This window comes from Thermobia domestica, chromosome 5 (assembly GCF_964235325.1).
Source record: "Thermobia domestica chromosome 5, izTheDome1.hap1.1, whole genome shotgun sequence".
Taxonomy (NCBI): Eukaryota; Metazoa; Arthropoda; class Insecta; order Zygentoma; family Lepismatidae; genus Thermobia; species Thermobia domestica.
The window spans coordinates 237,703,862-237,719,070 of record NC_137458.1 but is presented as its reverse complement, the minus strand read 5'-3'; the positions used below and the strand labels follow the sequence as shown (position 1 = coordinate 237,719,070).

Here is a 15,209-nt window from a genome sequence, read left to right as displayed (position 1 = left end):
TTTCCTTCTATGGCGGTGTGAAGAAGACAATTTCTTCGCAAGATGTGTCCAATCCAATTGGCCTTTCTATGAAGGATGGTGGCCAGAAGTGTACTCTTCTCCCCTATCCATTTTAAAACATCTTCGTTTGTTCATCTCTCTGTCCATTTTATCTTCTCCATCTACCTCCAACACCACTGATATTATTATTATTATTATTGGCATTATGTTGATTATGTTATTTCCTCTCCAAATATTTCTTCTCTAACTTCCGAAATGTCCAAGTCTCTGAACCATACAGTCCAATGCTCCATATATAGCACTTCACCAACTTCTTCTTACGTCCAATATTGAGCCTGCTAGTTAAGAGTGATCTTTTCTTGTTGAATGCTTCTTTAGTTATGGTAATTCTTGACCTGATCTCTTTGGTGCAGTAAGCGTCTCTCGTCAAAATACTTCCCAGGTACTTGAAATTATCGACCTCCTCAAGTTCTCCTTGTTGTACTCTGATCCGTAAGAGCGTGTTTCCACGGGATATTGTCATGATTTTCGACTTTTCGATGTTAATTTCCATTCCATACAGTTTTCCAGTGTCAACTATTTTGTCAATCATCTCCTGTAGTCCTTCTTCGGTTTTAGCTATTATAACCTGCATACCTGATCTTGTTAATGATCTGTCCTCGAATCTTGAAGTCTCCAGTTCCCATTAATGCTTCCTTCATTAAACATTCACTGTAAATGTTGAATAATTGGGGCGATAAACTATATCCTTGTGTGACTCCTCTTCCAATCTCCACACTATTGGTTTCTCCTTTATTCAAGCGCAGCTTCACTCGTTGTCCCGCGTACAGGTTTTGAATGAGTCATCGATCTCTCCAGTTGACTCCGATTTCTTTAACTATTTTCAGAAGTTTCGTCCAATTGACTAGCTCGAAAGTTTTTCGCCAGTCGATGAAGCACAAACACAACTCTTCCTTTACATCAAGAATTCTTTCTGATATAATTCTCATCAATCCAATAGCATCTCTGGTACTTTTTCCTTTCCGGAATCCAAATTGATCTTCTTCTAACCTCTCATCTATCTTACTTTCGAGCCGCCGGTTCAGTATGCGTGCAATGACCTTTCCAGTGTGGGAAATCAGGCTAATGGTTCCGTGATCGCTGACTTCTTTGCTTGCATTTTCTTGGGCAATGTAATCATTGTAACATCAAGAAAATCCTTTAACCATTCTCCACTCAACCAACACCTAATTTATAAAGTGAGTCCAGCCAATGTTTAGCACCAACGCAAAGATCCAGTTATTATAGACTTGAAGTCATAAAACACCACCTCCACCTAAGCGTACTCCACTGCTTTCTGTAGTGATCCTTGGTGTCGATCCCTAGGTCACAGAACAAGAAATTTTAGAAGAACTCAAGGCCGATGACATTCAATCTACAAGTGCAATTCGCATTTAAAATACTACAGGTCCAACACACATGGTTCGTTTACTCACCGACGACAAAATTCTCATCGATGATCTGCTTTAAAATGAGGTTTTCATTTAATTGAACTTCTCGCACACCACAACCTATCTCTATACGCTACGGAAAATACTTACAATATATTTCTCATCCGACAAACAAGTGCACTCTTCCAACAGTTTGTCCTCACTGCAAAAGAACTTCATAAAGTTAAAAACTGCACATTACTAAATCAACCTTCTGTTTGCAATACTTGTAATTGCAATTATTCTACTTATTCCTACCAATGTAAAAGGAAGCCTAAAACTCTACCTGACAAACCCGAGACTGTTGTTCCAATACGTCTTCACATGTCCTCTACATCTACCAATGTCTCAACTGGAACTCAAACCCCTCTTCTACCTCCTCCAGCCGTTGAAAACATTCTATAATTTATCACACTAGTGCTACAAAATGTATTTCCATTTCAACGTGATGCTATTCTTACGCACGCCTCAAAAGCTGCATTTGATAGTTTTCATCTTCATATTCCTATGAAGATGAAAAATGGTGACCTAGGCAGCCACCTATTCAGTCCTTTATTCACATTTTCATCTTCACTCTGAATCTAACAATCATGGACAGGATGGACAGGAACAGAAGTAGGAAAGCCGTCAAACTGCTCGTTTGCTACAAACTAATAAAGTTCTGCTCGAAATCATGGCATCATTGCTTAAAGTCGATTGCGTTACGCTCAACGAAACTTTCTTAAAAGCACCTGAGCGTTTTTATTTCCTACATTACCATTTGTTTCGAACTGATCCTCCTCACAATATTGCTCGTGGTGGAGCCGCTATTGCCATTAAGAACTCATTACCTCGTCGTCCTATCGCACCACCATATCCTGATCAATACTCTGAACATGTCATTACAACAGTTTATTTTCCAGCACTTACTCTCACTCAGGCAACTATTTATGTTCGGTCCACTCAACTTTTACCGTATCGTTTTCTTACAAATATGGATCTTAATTTTAAAACTTATGTTGTTCTAGCAGGCATTAATTACCATTCCCGAATTACTACACAGCAACAATGTTTCCAGAACTTTCTGCAAACTACCCGCAGATCCTACATCTTTCTACCACATCAGACTCGGCCTGAAAGTAATACCACACCTGACATTGCCATAATCAGTAATAGTCTATTGACTAAATCTAACGTGGAGGTGCTCAGCTCAATAGTCAGTGATCACTTACCCATTCTTCTTAAAATAATTCCATCTGGTCCTCATTCAGCGGACAAATATTGTACCTATATTTCTGAGCAGCTTCCACCTACAAATACTAATATTGCATCTTTGGATGGCATAGACACCGTCTCAACTTCCTTAAATAAGCTAATCGTCAACGCTATTGAACATGCAGTTCCAAAAAGTAGCTTGCACTCAAATCGGTCTAGTTTACTTCTTTACGCTCTCATACTTCACCGATATCATGGATATTTAAACGAATACAGGAGGACCAAAGATTACAACTTTCTACTGCTTCATCGTCAATTCCAGAGAATGATCAAACATTATATCATCACTCGGAAACTATTAGATTGGCTTACTTCTTGCAACCGATTACGCAATTCAACAAAATTCTGGGACTTATTCTAACTCCTCACTCACCAGAAACACGGATCACAATATCCTATTCATGTTGTTGGCACTGTCCCTACTAGCGATGCAGAGAAAGCAGCAGCTTTTGCAAATCATTTTGAGGACGTTTCCGCCCTTCATTCGGCTCCGCTTTTTACACATCCGTCTGATAGTCACATTACTATTCTTGGCAATCCTACCATACCGTTGTTTACACCTGCCATAGAACATCACCTTGATGCTACTGAACCACTCACAGCTCCCTTTACCAGTAATGATGTTGCCGATGCTCTCTGTAATCACCGTAACATAGCTCCTGGAGCAGATGCTGTAACTTACAACCAAACTCGACAGGCACCGTCGGTATTTCATATTGTCCTAATTCTCCTCTATGCGGCTATTCTTATTACAGGCTTATTCACTACCTTATGGAAACTCGCCAAAATAGTGGTATTCTAAAACCACATAAAGATCCTACCAACATAAGTTCCTATTGACCAATCAGTCTCACAAATGTCTTCAACAAGACATTGGACGGAATTCTGGTCAAACGACTCCACTCTTATCTACATACTTATTCTCTTCTAGAATCTACAGAAGCCGCCACCATCATTTAGTACTACTGATCAACTTTTGAAATTATCTAGCTACGTTATTAACCATTACGTTTGCCTTCTGTACTAGTTTCATTTTATATTGAGTGCTCATTCCATACAGTCTGCCATCAGGGACTCCTCTTCAAGTTGTTACGCATTCAATCGTTAACATACGTCCGACATATAGACAGATTTTTTTTCACCGTTCAGGCTTCACCCAAAACAATCAGGCTTAATCCCACCACTTTGTACTTTGAGCAGGAGTGCAGCAAGACTGTTTTCTTACCCCTACTTTACATCTTATATGTCGCTGATCTACCGCAACCTCAACCACAAATATTTTCTACAATTTGCTGATGGCACTGCATGCGTAGCATTATGCTCCTCAGTGGGTCGTATTAATACTAAATGCAACCGGTAATCGACAAGCTTGTTAGTTGGTGTCTCAAAGGGAAATTGAAAAACTCAAATGATGTTATTTGGACTCGAACGCAACAAATCCAACCATTGTATTATCCAACTCGAAATCCTGAGCGTTTATATCTCACACTCTTAGAATCCTCATTAACCTTACAGAAGAGTATGAAGTATCTTGGGGTCATATTTGACGAACATCTCACTTGGAAAGCTCATCTCTCCAACCTCGAATCTAATTTTCACCGTCAAATCAATTTGTTTCGTAGTTTACGAGGCACCAACTGGGGCCTCAATTCAAGACTGATTCTTCTACACTTACGAGCGTATTGTTCGCTCTGTTCTAATGCATGGAAATATGACCTGGTTGTCAGCTCCATTAAAGTTTTATAACAGATGAAAAGTCCTGGAACGTCATGCTTTACGCCTTGCATACTCTTTACCACTTAGTACTCCAACATAAGAAGTTTATAGCAGCACTGATATACCGACATTTCTATTACATCTCTACCGCCTTCGCTTTCGTTATATCTACCACCGTATCAGAGATGCTCATCCAATTCTCTATTAACTTCTCTAGCAGACTTCAGCCTTATCACGATAATCTTATTCTCAAGTTGATCACTTGCAATTCATGAACGTAAATACGCCACAGATTTCTATAACCCTCTTCGTCGCATTTATAGTCGTCATTCATACATCTATAGGGCATAATCTCATTACTGCACTCCTTCGTTTTCACTAACACGGCTCCAAGCTTCTACCCACGCTCTGAGTAGCCCCAGAGCAGAAAATAACATCCTTGTTTAAGCTAACACATCTCCTTGTTTACGAAACATTATTATTATTATTATTATTATTATTATTATTATTATTATTATTATTATTATTATTATTATTATTATTATTATTATTATTATCAAAGATTTGATAATTCAAATATTGAAACACTAAAATATTCAAATATCTTAAGATGATAAAACGTGTGTCATAGCCGATCAATCGCCACCAAAAATTCTAAAGTAAAATATATATATATATATATATATATATATATATATACACCGTAATTCCAATTCGAAGACCTCCAGATTACTAGTCGAGTGTCTTGACCACTGAACCACGATTACTTCACGCTAAATGATTCATCTTTAGCGTATTTAAGTTTGACTTCTTTGCCTCTACTTATAAATTTCTACGTTATTTTTCTTTTCTTTTTCTTTTCAAAACTTCTGTCGTATTTCTTTTATAATGCTATAAGTTATTAACCTTTGGCATAGTTTATATTAATAACTTGAGTTGTTCTCAAACTTTTGGTTGATGATTTTGTTTCTTCTCCACACCAAACTACAGATATGACAGATTTAATTTTCATACCCAGCTTTTGGTTTCAAAGCAGTCGCCATTAACTGGTAAAACGAAATAAAACTAGTTAGTTCCGTAAATTTTTTAGGTGTACATATATCAGCAAATTTAAAATGAGATTATCATATAGAAAAATGCGAATAGGTTAAGAAAAATATGTTTCGCCGTATAAACCTTAAAAATACTATAAACCGAAATACAGCAAAAATATTATATTACTGCTCATTTGAGTCTATATTAAGATATGGATTAATATTTTGGGGAAATACTGTAAAAAGTAGAGGTATTTTTGTTCTTCAAAAAACTAAAAATTAGAGATATTTTTGTTCTTCAAAAAAGAGTTGTACGAATCCTAGCTGGTGTAGGACCCCGAGAGTCCTGTAGGAAATATTTTAAAGAACTAGCTATACTACCTTTACCATGTTTGTATATATATTGCTTAACACAAGAAAAAAGACTAATTTTCATCCACCAGACCATATAACAGCAATGTACGAAAAGGGAGTAAAGTATGCTGATATTATGCTATACAATAAGTTACCAAACAAATTAAAGGTAATCAAGTCTAATGTTGCATTCAAAAGAAAATTAAAAGAATACCTATTGTCACATTGCTTCTATACAATAGAGGAATATAATAAATTAAATTGTCACAATGTAAAGGTCCATTTATGTATAAGGTATGCTGTAGTATTGGTATAATGATATTTCAAATTACCATAATGTATAAATGTATGAATTATGTTTAACAAATGTGTCTAATATATGTATTGCTTCAATTAACCATGACGAAACCCATGTACTATCGGAAAATTATTTCCAAGTTTGTACAGAATGGAGGATAAATAAAATGAAATGAAATGGAAAAACTTTAGTCCGCCAATATACAAGTTCCTCTAAATTTTTATCAACTGTGAATACGTAGTAAAATACAACTGTTATCAGCTTTGAGTAGAGAAAAGCAAGGGGAAGTGGAGGCTTAAAAAAAAAAAAAAAGAGAGAGAGAGAGAGAGAGAGAGAGAGAGAAAGTTAAGCGAAGGAATACATGATCAACGCTGTCATAAGTCTTCGCCAGGCCTACGGCTAAGGCTTTCGCGGGAACCTGACGAGAATGAAAATACGCGAAACGCTCGCTTTCTTACGAATTTCACTATGTGGCAAAGTTGTAAAAACTTGTGACGAATGTTCGCAATAAAAATCATATCGCTTGTATATGTTCACCTTTGCTTCGTCATAATACTGTACTAACAGATTGGCAGGCAGGTTTAGTTCCCTCTGAATTTTTTGGAATCCATGAGTGTCCACTAAGAATCAAGTTATTTTTCTTCCTTTCTCTTCGGAAGTAGAAGTGAACGTCAGAATAAATAGAAATATCAATAATGTGACAGCAACGATTTAGGTGGTATATGGGAACCTATTGGAAGATGATTTGTCATTACTCATACAAATTCCATTTACTTTTTTATCATACTGATGTGGGGTACCATATAGCGGAAAAATAGAAATGCTACAAAGAAATGTGTCATTTTTTTGAAAATATTATTCTTATAGAGTAGGGTCATTACAGAAGGTTTATTCGAAAACCTCAAAAACACTACAATAACTTTAGATTTGAGATTAAACAACGAGGGGCTTCATTCTGTACCAATCTGCACAAAATTAACAAACCGCAACACAACACAAACCATTTTATAAAGAGTTGTTTGTTGGTTGCTTGATAGAATCCCTTTCAGCAGCGATGCTATATGATATGTGGAGCTACAACTTAAAGCGGAATCCAAACTATATGACCTTAAGCATACGCAACCATAAAGCCAGGAGGAACTCTTGTTAAAGAATTGTGCTGGTGAATCTGTGAAAAAAGTTGCGGAGGATAGGTAACGTCAAAACGTAAAATTTGGCACTGCGTTGACGCAAACCGCTACGGAATGAGGTCCAAAATCAGAAAATACAGTGAAACCTCTACTAACGGACACCTCCCGTAACGGACATATTTTGTAATCCCCAAACACTGTAATAGGAAAAATCATATTGGCAAACCTCTCTAAAACGGACACTCTCTAGTACGGACACGGATAGTATTTTCTGTCTTTTATAGGTATTGTTTACCTCTGTATTACGGACACTTTCTCCAGAAACAAGTTGAAAAATACACTAAAAATACATTTTTAGTAATTCATACATGTGTCACCAAAGAAGCATTGTGACAACATTTTACCTCCTCAACTGTCTACTCAGCAATCCAGACGAAGCATTATCTGTTTAACAACACCCTCATATCCTTTGCTTACATTTCACTCCCACCCAACCTGTTTTAGACACAAAAGTAATTAACAGTTGCCTGCCCTTTGAGATGACACGTTATTCTACTGTCCCTCTGGAATCTCTGACCAAGCAGAAGACAAATTTAGTATCTTTTGCCCTCGGGTACGCATATTGTCTCAAAAAAGACACTACTGGACTCCAATTAACCCACAAATTAAAGGAACATACTGTAAACGTAGTAAGTAGTGATAAGTGTGAAGTGCAGGAAACTAACATCTTATTTCCATGTTGTGTGAAGAACATAGAGTAGGCCTATTGAATGCAGAGGATAATACAGGTTCAGTATCATTTTGGTAATATTCGTAAATACATGATTCATGCAATTATTTTTTCTAATTGGATATCACATTACATTGGATTCTTTACTAATTTACGTAAGGAAATATTGACACCTCTCTAATGGGGCGTTTACACTTGGTCGATTTAGTCGCACGGCTAAATCGACTCGCTGCATTTGCGACTAAATCGAAGCAACTAGGCCGAATCAGATCGATGGATGTGTTCAATTGTTTCAACCGAAATTGAATGCTGCTTGTCGACTCGCTCTCCTCTGGTCGATTCGAAATCGACTGGCAATTTTAAAGATGTCCAAGCAAAAAGTAATCGGTACAATTTGCGGTGTTATAGCAGAAGAAAATAGAATTGACTACAGAAAATAGAACGTCTTTCAATTCAGTTGCTAGTCGATTAGTCGCTTTCGATCAACAAGCGATTAAGTTGAAGTCCTGTTTACACGGTCGATTAAGTTGAAAGTGACGTCAATTCAACTGAATCGAACGCAAATCGACTAAGTGTAAACGCCCCATAAGGCGGACACCTCTCTATAGCGGACAATTTTTGATTCCCTAGGGCTGTCCGCTTTAGAGAGGTTTCATTGTATGTTTTTCAATGTTGCAAAGTGGTAAACGAAAAACCCCTTATTTGCTTTTAGGGGAAAAATTTTTCATGGAACAACGTCAGTAAGACAGACAGATCTCGAGGCAAATCACGTTGGTAAAAATTAACATATGATGCGTGGGTCTGTACTTTAATCCCAGCTCCAACCAAGTGATCTTTGGGGCGGACAAACATCGTGTGTATGCGTTTTCTCGGGGTTCGCCAGTTACCTCCCACTTTCGCCATCTCACTACTATCAGCCATCTCATCATTGTTTCCCTTAATCTTCGTGCATTATTATGGGACGTTAAACTGAAAAAGATAATGATCTGAAAACTAAAGTTTAAGAAAAACATTTCCAACCACAATTTATTGTTATGTATATTTTCTGTATTATTATTATTATTATTATTATTATTATTATTATTATTATTATTATTATTATTATTATTATTATTCAACTAAAACTACTACTACTAATAATAATAATAGTAACTTATTATCAGTCAGTGGTAGCCCTAACCGTCAAATCAATATATGCAACGGGCGAGAGGACGTGTCAATGTACATCTGAAGTATCTTATTGTCGCATACTATGAAGATGAAATGATCTATTTCTAACAAATAGGAACAAAGTTACAAGGGATTGAAAATGTTACTTTCTGTAATTTTTAATTCGAAAATGTACTTAGATAAATATCATATTCAATTAAATAGATAGTTGGTTTCCGATAAACACAAATATCATAATTATGTTTACAGCAATTTGCTACCGGAAATGTGATAAATATGAATAGAGATTACTATTATGTTATATTGCTTATATTGAGGTACTGGAGGGCATTGGCGTCTCTGGCATATAAAATTTGGAAGGGGACATCAAAGGAAATGATTATTATTTATATGTTATTCTGTTGTTAGTAAATAAATTAAATTAAAATAAAATATTGAATATTTCATATTTCGACGCCCATGGTGGAGGGTAACTATTTTTAAAATATTGCTTTTGTCTGCGTCCAAAACACTGCTGCAATAATTTTTGGTAGTTATAATTCCAAATTCTCGCAATTACATAATTTTAGAGAGTATCTCAAACTTTACCAATGTTCATCATATCTCCGGTACGGATTGATATATCAAATTGCTGTAAACGGCATTGTTACTTTTATCCACTGATCTAATATTAAAATTATCCGTAAGTAGGGCTATATACCAGGCGCGCACCTAGAAATTTTCGTTGGGAGAAGTCCAATACTACAAGCCAATAAATTTATGTAGTATTGAACGGGTATTATTCTACATCCGAAAATAGGATATGTAATATTGTAAAATACTTTCATCTGTATTTTCAGAAAAAGACGATAGAACTAGATTGTTTTTATGGGAGAAAGAGTACAAATGAAGTGTAAGTTCAACTTTTTATGCTACATCAATCAATTCCCTTCAAAAATATCTCTAAATGTAAAACATGATATAAAATGTCCCTTAAAATATTTCTTCAAACACTTTTTCAATATTGGGAAATATCAAAGAAAGATGTAACGGCCGATTAAAAAAAAAAAAGTATCATTTTTGGTCCATCATAGGTACCCTTTCAGTCAACGTATGCCTTTGCCCAGCATAGATAATGTTCGAAACTGCATAATTATGCTCTTGTATGATACTAAACAACGTGACAAACATCTTGGCATTTGAAGGCGGCGCTCCGAAGTTCCCTTTAAATGCTGCTAGCAAATGAGAGGCCAGCAGTATTGCCACGTTTATTTTGCACACATCCACGTCTATTTCCTCTCACCTGATCGCGCTGTAGTTTGTCTGCTTAGCCATAGGCACACCCCTTTACCGCTTGGCAACGTCGCGTCAGAGCTTGCGTTTTATTCGTTTAGCTGAAATGCCAAGATGTTTGTTACAGACTTCAGATACACCGGATATCTATATGCTATACAGTTAGGGAAGAAAGCTTTCTGAAAACTGATTCATCGCAATACCAGTTACTTCGGAGCTTAAATGAAAGGGAAACATTACGAATACTAAAACAGGCGTACTGGGTCTGTTAACCCATACCAAGAACTAGAGATCTGCACGGGCTTGGACTTGGGCGGGCCGATACTGATTTCTCTTCAGGTCGGGCCAGGCTGGGGCCGATTAATTGCAATTCTTTAATAATTATTGACTTTCGTTAAACGATAATTGAAATAAAGCCAAACGTTGAAAAAAAGTGCCGGTGAAAAATGTTACAAAGAATGCAATAGCTATTTACAGTTTGTGTTGCTTAGCGGCTCCACTTTCACTATAGAGGATTGCGGGCATAGCGTGGTAAATTGAGCTCTGACCTTGACTTCACTGAACCCAAAATATGACAAGAAGGGGTGGGAAAGTTTTGCCTGTCGCTAAACTATATTGCCATCTTCACTTTATGCTAAAAATCAATTAAGTTAGATTTTGTTACAGGAAATGGAGTTTTTGTTCTCTCGATGACAGTACCATTCGGGAGGCAAGCGTTAGGTTGTGAACCAGAGTTTAGAAAATGTTTCTGAGGGTTAGGTCAAGTTTAATACTAAATTTTGAGAAAGATTGGGGCTCGAGGTAAGTTTAAAAAAATCGGGCCGGGGTCGAGCCAAAAATTTTAAAATTTATCTGGCCCGGACCGGGCTTGGGCCAAGAATTTTTAAAAACTTATCGGGCCGGGCCGGGCTCGGGTCGAAAATCTCCAAAACTTTTCGGGCCCGGGCTGGGCCGGGCCTAGGTACATTTGGGCTGGATTGGGCTCGGGCCGGAAAATTCGGCCCGTGCAGGTCTCTACCAAGAACCTCACTCATAATGAAAAAGAATGATCTGAACTGAAAATAATTAAATCCTCTCCACTGATTTAGTGGCTAGCAAGTGTGCCTTTGGTGTCCTAGTTCCAGGTTCCATTCCCGATGGGAGAGCACAAAACTTAACTCATATTCATTCACCTTCATTAATTATCCTGCTCCTTTAGCCTAAAGGACATAATCGTGGTCATGTCCTTTAGGCTAAACTAAACAATAATAATAATAATTTCATATTATTGTTCTGATTGTGTTTATTGTGCAGACCGAACCACGGTGCAGACGACTCTACCGTGGCGTGTGGCGGCGACAGTCTTCCGAGACCATCACGTGATGAAACTGCAACGCATGCGTGTATATCTGATGGGAAAAGAGGTGGACAAATTACTTCGTGCTTGTGCTTCTATACAAGCGGAGTAAGGAGTGGGTGCGGGTAGTGACTTTGGCTTGCGCGTAGAAAGTAGGAGTGGTAAAAGGTTATTATATTAACCTTTGACCTGAGGAAATGAGGTAATTATGAGAATATATTGTTAAGTATAATACCACCTTACAGAGAAATAATCAAAGGAGGACGTTGCACTCAGGAGAATCATAGTTTGTCTTAGTGTATTGGTTATTGTGTCGTAGTAGTTTTGTTTATTATTGTGCGCGAAAAGGAGGCCAGCAGAATACAAAATAGCCTAATCTAGTGTTGTGATATTGATGTCTTAATTGACAAGAAGATGTACCCATATTATCCCAAGAAGTGTTGGTTAGTTATAATGTGTTAAATGCTTGATTTGTTTAATAATTTTTAAGTGATTTATAAGATTATTATGTCACGTTAATTGGTTTAGTAGATGAAACCTGTTCCTGAACTGAAGTAATGCTGTTCTGTTGTTTGAAAATTTGAATTGTATTATTTGTGTACGCTAATGAATAACAAGTTCCACCGTTTTAGTGGTGTATTCGAAAATTAGTTCCTCTTAAAAGAACAGTCCTTTTAAAAACTAATCACGGTTCTAATGATGAATTGCATATCAACTAATGTCAGCTGATCCACAAAATAGTTTGAACTGAAATGTGTACTATTCAGTTTTTCTATCATTAATATTCAAGGTACCGAGTACATAGAATAACTGAAGTGTGTAAATATTCACGTGTTAATTGTGCTTATGAAGTGGAAATTTAATAGATTTTTTTTTTCTTGTGTGAAACATTTCCTCACAATATGATATAAACAAAGCAGAGTGAACACAGAATGTATGCTGGTTGCCTCGTATTGTGGAGTTCTCGGTTGGTTGGTTTTGGTTGAAGGTTAACGTCCCCTTTCAGCATAATTCAGATCTATAACTCAGCGTCAAATACTAGTTACACAAGATCAAAATTGTCTCCTTCACAATAGGCAATAACAAACATTTAGACGTGGGAGGGGGGAGAGCAACGATTTTTTTCGGGTTTCAAGCCTAGAAATGACCAACCTATGTGGTTACTGTTTGGACAGTAATATAATTTCCTCATATAGCCCAACAGTGTTCTAATTATTTAAAGAACAGATATGTTTCATGAAATCGTAATGCAATAAAGTTCCGTACGTGGTGCCCGTATTAACTACCGTGACATTAACTTAAGAGTCAAGCCTCGTTGCAGCTGTGTACTTTTTTTTTTTTTTCGCAACATCATCTACGACCCATAAATGCTTGTGTGAATTATTGTTGAATACAGGTAGCTTCAGATCAGGAATAGTACACGGTTTAGTTTTGTTACGTTTATTTGGTAAGATTCAGGGTTCGTAATTCTATTGTTGGGTAAGAATACTCTCATGGTTTACAAAATATTCGTTGAAATTAGAAAAACTATCGCGCCTGCAGTAAGCAAGTTCTTTTTCCTATAAAATGATATACTTGATTTTTTTTTTTGGGGGGGGGGTAGAGATATACAGTAATCAGATATTCCTACGATATAATGAGTGGATTGGATCAGAATGTTTAACATCCCTTCCTACACCGAGGCTGTATAAAACGTGGACCTATATATCAGGGTGGAATCCGAACCATCCTAATGTGTTAAAATTTCAAGACTCTCTCACCGAGATTCGATTCTGTGACTTCGTCCACCAAAGGCGCAGCGGGGAGGGCACGTTATAATGAGTTCATGATCAGTGGTGTAATGCTATAATTTTTGGTAGGTATGGACTCGATCGTTTTCAAAAGTATAGCGTATACGCAGGAATAGTTCGCGTCCTTAGAGCGCAAAGGTTCTATGTCCAATTTTAGAAATTTTACAGGAGAGAAAAAATAATGGACATAAGACATAGGAGGACATATGGCATAGGGCAATATTTCATTCATTATTTCTTGTAAATAATAACGATGGCATGTGAAAGAGCACATCACGCGCCATCTATAAGTATAAAAAACTCAATTTTGGAAAAAATTGGACTTAGAACCTGTGCGCTCTAAGGACGCGAGTTAGTGTATGAATACCCAATTTCGGCGTATACGTTTGTTCGTTCATAAATTTAAGGTCAGTATATGCCAAACTATAAAAATTTGAAGTGGGTATACGTCGTATACGCACCGTTACATCCCTGTTCCTGATGTAAATTAAGGTTCTGAAAACAGGCCAAATTTTCGCGAGAGAGAAAGCTATGAAAAATACTCCTTTTTTAGTACTTTCTCTCGAGTTTTGCACCTCGAAAAGGTGGTAAAAAAAAAAAAAAAAAAAAAAAACTTAATGAGATAAATTCCCCATTATTTATAAAACATTCGAGCTGTACGTTCGATATTATACTTAGCCGTAAGGTAACAAGGGACGTTTCGATGTTCCTAATAGATAAGTATGATGTACCGAATAACAAGATGCAACACCCGATAGTTTCTTGTAATAAGAACATAGGTGGTAAGGACCCAAAATATGTGACAAAAAGTACTAAAAATACCGTTAAAAAGGTAAATAATAATAATAATAATAATAATCGAAAACTTAAGAAAAAGCCTGAAAGATTTTTCCAGCTCGTGTATCACTACAAAATACAATTTATAATATGTATTTATACATATGTATACATGTTCCAGTCTGTTCTCAGGCTTCGAGTGCTTCCTAACCAGAAATCAAATGAAGCCCGATGCTTGTCAGTAGTTTGATAGAGCATCCAATATATGTATATATACGCATTGGCCAACATTAATGAGTAAACGAAAGGCAATAACTTGTATTTCTCATAAGATGTACTTGAGGAATTGTATATAGATATACGTGAATCGTTATTGTAGTGTAGTGTGGTCTTTTCTCGTCGCTGTCTACTCCCAGCCTACTATTGTATCAAGTGGTAGTTAATATTTGCCACTGAAAGTCGTTGGTCATGTCTCAGTAACTCCGCCTCAGCTTGTTTTTGCTGGCAATTGAGCAGTTAATTTTGTATGAAAATATTAGAAAAACTTGAAAGGACCTTTCATAATAAGATCTAGTGAATTCGGCCTTTGATCCAAATTGGATCGTTATTGACCCAAAATGTTAGTTCTGACCTAAAATCACCCCCAAAAAAGTTTCGAGACCCTACCACCATCCCTTGCTGAATTATCGTATCATACGTGCTCAAAATTTGATATTTTTCAATTTTTGTGAGGGTGGTCCAAATAATTTAAAAGTTTCACAGATTGTAGATATTATGTAGGTGCAAATGCGAACATTGTTTTAAAAAATCGTAAAATAAAAAAAAATGAATGTTTACGTCGCGTCGCTGATTTTTTTTTTTTTTTTTTTCAAAATGTTA

The 15,209-nt window shown here is 36.6% G+C and overlaps 1 protein-coding gene across 3 annotated transcripts in view; it reads left to right on the top strand.

Annotated features, from left to right (window-relative positions):
* Positions 1 to 15,209, top strand: part of LOC145686471 (1-acyl-sn-glycerol-3-phosphate acyltransferase gamma-like) — a 219,903-nt gene that overhangs the window by 106,645 nt on the left and 98,049 nt on the right. For 2 of the 3 annotated variants that reach the window (XM_081759813.1, XM_081759812.1), the window contains exon 1: positions 11,809 to 11,965. The exons of the other annotated variant lie outside the window; for it this stretch is intronic. The gene's annotated coding sequence lies outside the window, so the exon portion shown is untranslated. Of the gene's footprint in view, positions 1 to 11,808; positions 11,966 to 15,209 lie in introns of those variants that run through there. 3 annotated transcript variants of the gene reach the window in all.